The sequence below is a fragment of the Mustela nigripes genome, chromosome 6, assembly GCF_022355385.1.
Source record: "Mustela nigripes isolate SB6536 chromosome 6, MUSNIG.SB6536, whole genome shotgun sequence".
Taxonomy (NCBI): Eukaryota; Metazoa; Chordata; class Mammalia; order Carnivora; family Mustelidae; genus Mustela; species Mustela nigripes.
The window spans coordinates 47,792,731-47,797,260 of record NC_081562.1 but is presented as its reverse complement, the minus strand read 5'-3'; the positions used below and the strand labels follow the sequence as shown (position 1 = coordinate 47,797,260).

General features: G+C 40.1%; 1 pseudogene; it reads left to right on the top strand.

Moving 5' to 3' along the window:
- The window catches only part of LOC132020268 (mitochondrial import inner membrane translocase subunit TIM14-like), a 33,174-nt pseudogene that overhangs the window by 8,727 nt on the left and 19,917 nt on the right, over positions 1 to 4,530 (top strand).

The following is a 4,530-nucleotide window of genomic DNA, read 5'->3' as shown; positions in this document are numbered from 1 at the left end:
TATCCTGGTGAGAATGTTATATGAACTTTGTTAATGCACATAAAAGAAAAGAGACATTACATTTGAAAACCACTCATACAAAATATTTATTGATATTCTTTTCCGAAGTAGGTCACTTTCTGAAAAGACTGAAATCATTGTGGCTTTCCTTTTAGATTTCAAAGTGTGAAAAAAAAGGAGATCCTGATAAAAATCCTGACCTCATGAAGTCAACTGTAAGAAAGGCATGAAAATAGAATTTTAGAGTAAGTAGTTAATTATAAAATTCCACACATAATAAAAACAGTTGTGCATGTTTAGTAGTGTATTGTGGAATAATAATTCCACAATTTGCATTGGTGGTACATTAACCAATTCAAGCAAACTTAATAATGACAAGCTTCAAGACAAAAATAAGAGTCTGGCTCACTTAGAATAATGACTAATTCGTAACTGTAATTAACACCTTGGAAGTTCTCAACAGAGAAACTAGCTGGATGTGTAGCAGTGATGTCATCAGACTGTTTATGTCTGGGATGAATTGCATCAGTGATGTGGGGCACAGGGTACCAAATCTCTATTTTTAAAAAAAGAAAAGACAGGTTTTTTGAAACTAGGATTGATATAGTGATTTGTCTTTACAATATAATTGAATCGGTTTTTTTCAAAACTAGGACCCCTGCTTTCCCCATTAAACATACTACCATCTTTCTTCTGATTTCTTTGGGAAACTAACAAAAGACACTTGGGGATCATAAACTGTAGCTTCTACTTCTGGCTCTCCCTCTGATCTTCCATATGATTGTAGAGCATTTCATGTAAATAACTTCAATGTCTGAATTCAAATTTGGTTTTTAATTTATACTCAAAGACCAGGAACACCCAGGTGTTACTGAAATGACTGTTGCGTGACTAACGATTTTTCCACATTAGGCACAAATAAAGAACTGCCCTTTGGTTTGTGGTTACAGTAGCTCTTCACAGGACCTGCCTCTGCAGTTTGCAGGAGAGCACTTACCACTCTGATTGCCTTCTCCACTCTCAATCACATGGCCTGCCACACAAGGCATCACAATCTGTCCTTCAAACAGACCACCAAGTGGCTGACTGAGTTAAACATTCATTGCAACTAAACGAGATCATTGCCAGGCAAGGTCATCAATTGTTGGGTAACTAGCTGCCACAGTGGCAAAACCCACCAAATGGCAAAACCCACAGTGGCAAAACTCACCCACTTTTGATCTGTTGAAATGGCAGCAGTTTTTGGTTTGGGAAGAAGCAGTGTGGGGTGTGGAATAAGGGTTAGTCTGGAGTCAGCTCAAACTGTGTAGGACTTTTTACTGAGCCTCCTATCAGCTGAATTGTCTTGGACTGTTTCTCAATCTCTTTGACCTTGAATTTCCTTATCTGTAAAATGAAGACATAAGAAAAGTCTACTTTGTAGACTGTTGCAAATATTTCAGATAAATACATAAAATTCTATCACAGAGACTGTTACATAGTAGGCACTCAGTTAAAGGTAGCTACTTTCTGAGAACCTCTCAACCCATTCTCCCATTGCTGTCAGGTGATACCTTCCTCAAATACTATTTTTATTTTGCCTTTTTCTATTGGCAATCTCCTATGCAAACATGCCTGCCCTGTCCATCATTCTCATACAAATGGTCCTTGCTTGTTCTTGCCTAGGTTTTCCCTAGCCTGGAAAGTCCTCCTCTTTTGCCTCTGTTTATCCAAATTGTTCCCATGTTTTTATTTGTTTTTTTAAACCCAGCCCAAGTCTTAATTCCTTCTTTAGGGGAAGCCTGACTCATTGACTTCCCACTCTGTTTGGAAATGGCTCCTGCAGGCTATACTTCACTCTAACTCATACCAAGATTTCTTCCGTGCTAATCTTTTTTCAACAGCAAATGGTAAGGTCCTTGGTATGGGGATGGTTATTACAAATTATATCTATATCTACCATGGTATTCAGTCTAAAGGCGACCTCATAAAAGACTCTCACACTTCTGTGTACAGATACAGCATTGTCACCTTCATGTTAATTTTGCTTAATGAGTCGTTACCTGTAACAGTCATGCTTTTGTTGGACCCAGAACACAGCTTTGAATGAAACAGAAGTCAAATTAGTTTTAAAATCTTCCTTAGAATTCAATTATAGAATCACAGAAACACCGTTTTCAAGCTTAAGTGTCCTACAGAGTTATCTAAATCTGATCCTTGTTATTGTACGGTTGAGAAAACCGAGAAGCATAGAGATGAAATGACTTGTCCACCATACCCAGTTCGTGTGAGATCCAAAAGGGCAAGTTGGTTTCCTAACTTCCAGGCAGTGACACAAGAAGGGGACAGTCCCAGGTATGTCTAGCACTGAGATGTACACACAATTAAGCGGGTACTCATGATGGTGAATTGAATGTGTCAACTTGACTGAGCCATGGGCCGCCTGGGTGTTTGGGTAAATATTATTCTGGGTATGTTTGTGAGGGTGTTTCTGAATGAGATTAATATTTGAATTGGTAGAATGAGCAAAGCAGCTTACCCTCCCCAGTATGAGTGGGTCTCATCCAATCTGTTGAGGGCCTGATGAGAACAGAAGGTGGAGTAAGGGAGAGTGTATTCTTGGCCTGTCTTCAGGGATGTTGGTCTTCTCCTGACATTGGGCTTGAACATGGAATGAAACTTGGACCATCAGCCTCTTGATTCTCAGGCCTTTGGATTCAGGCTGGAACTGCACCATTGGCTCTCCCAGGGCTTGAGCTTGCCAGCCACTATCTTGGGACTTCTCAGCCTTGATAACCACAGGAGCCAATTCCTTATAATAAATAATATATATAATCTCCTATTGGCTCTGTTTCTCTCTGGAGAACCCAGACTAATACAGTACTCAGCAATGAATGTCAAGGATTGACATTTTCACATCTCAATAGTGAGAAGGCCCCAGACTTGTGAATCCCAACACCCTGGAACTGAGTCCTGGTTCTGATTCATGCATTTTCCACAGAGCCACATAGGCCGTCTGAATCTCAGGCCTCCGGTTATAAAATAGAAAAAGGAAATGGGGCTTGGTGTAGCTGCATGGAAAACCATATCGGGGAAAATGGCAGGAGAGGAGAAGCCTGAGAAGCCTCAGCAAGCTGGAGCAACCAAAGTAACAGAGGGAAAGTTCCAGTCACAACACCAAGAAGCAATCCACTGAAGAAGAAGCTGCAGACCTCCCAAAAAAGCCTACAAAGATCTCCAAGTTTGGATTTGCCATAGGCAGTCACATGGCAAAGAAAGTCTTGGCCATAGCCATCAAATTCGAATCAAATAAGCCTAAAGAAACTGTTCCAACTCTTGCCCCAAAAACCCTGTCAGTAGAAGCAGCTTTTAATGAAGATGAAGATAGTGAACCAGAGGAAACGCCTCCAGAAGCAAAGAGGAAGATGAAGTGATTGGAAGGGATACACAAACTTCAGCAGGACCAAACTCCTTCAGGAAAGGAAAGCATGGTTTTTCTGAAAGCCAGAAGCTATGGAAGCAAAATATAAAATCTCATCTTGGAAATGTCCATGACCGAGACAATTAAATGAGACGTTTTGAAAATGAGGTGTGGGGTGAGTGTAAAGTTAAAAGAAACAGTTTCCTTTTTTTTTTTTTTAATAAAGTATCATTGATTTTTTAAAAGATTTTATTTATTTATTTGGCAGACAGAGATCACAAGCGGGCAGAGAGGCAGGCAGAGAGAGAGAAGGAAGCAGACTCCATGCTGAGCAGAGAGCCCAGGACCCTGGGATCATGACCTGAGCCAAAGGCAAAGGCTTTAACCCACTGAGCCACCAGGTGCCCCAAACAGTTTCCTTTTTTAAAGAATGTTAGAAAACTATATTTGGAGCCACCTTTTTTTTTTTTTTTTTTTTTTAAGATTGATTGGTTGCGGTACCTGGGGGCTCAGTTGGTGAAGCACCTGATTTCAGCTCTTGTCATGATCTCAGGGTCCTGAGATCAAGCCATGCATCAGGCTTTGCATTCAGTGGGGTGTCTGCTTACCCCTTTGTCCCTCTCTTTCCTTCCGCTCCTCCCTTGCTCTTTGCCCCTCCTCTTGCTCATGCGCGCTCATGCGCGCTCACGCGTTCTCTCTCTCTCTCAAATAAATAAATAAATAAATAAAATCTTTAAAAAAAATATCAAGTGGAGCACTAATAAATGAGAGCTTGAAATTAAAAAAGAAAGAAAGAACAAGGAGATGGGACTAGACATACATTCCTTTCTCCTTACCAGGTTGGTACCAGCCTCCAAAGAGATAAAGGATATAAAGGTATTTTACACTTAAAAATTATTAAGGTGTTGTCAGCTTTTCTGAGTGACTTTTAAAATATCACAGGAAGGCTACACATAAATGCTGTTGGCAGCAAATTCAAATCAGATTTGTGGGTCTAAAAAATATTCTGGTAGCTTGCTTGTTCCATCTATTTTCCTTCAGGAGGAGCACCTTGAAGCCATTTAAGGTCTTAAATGGCAGAAAGAAAGAAAGAAAGAAAGAAAGAAAGAAAGAAAGAAAGAAAGAAAGAA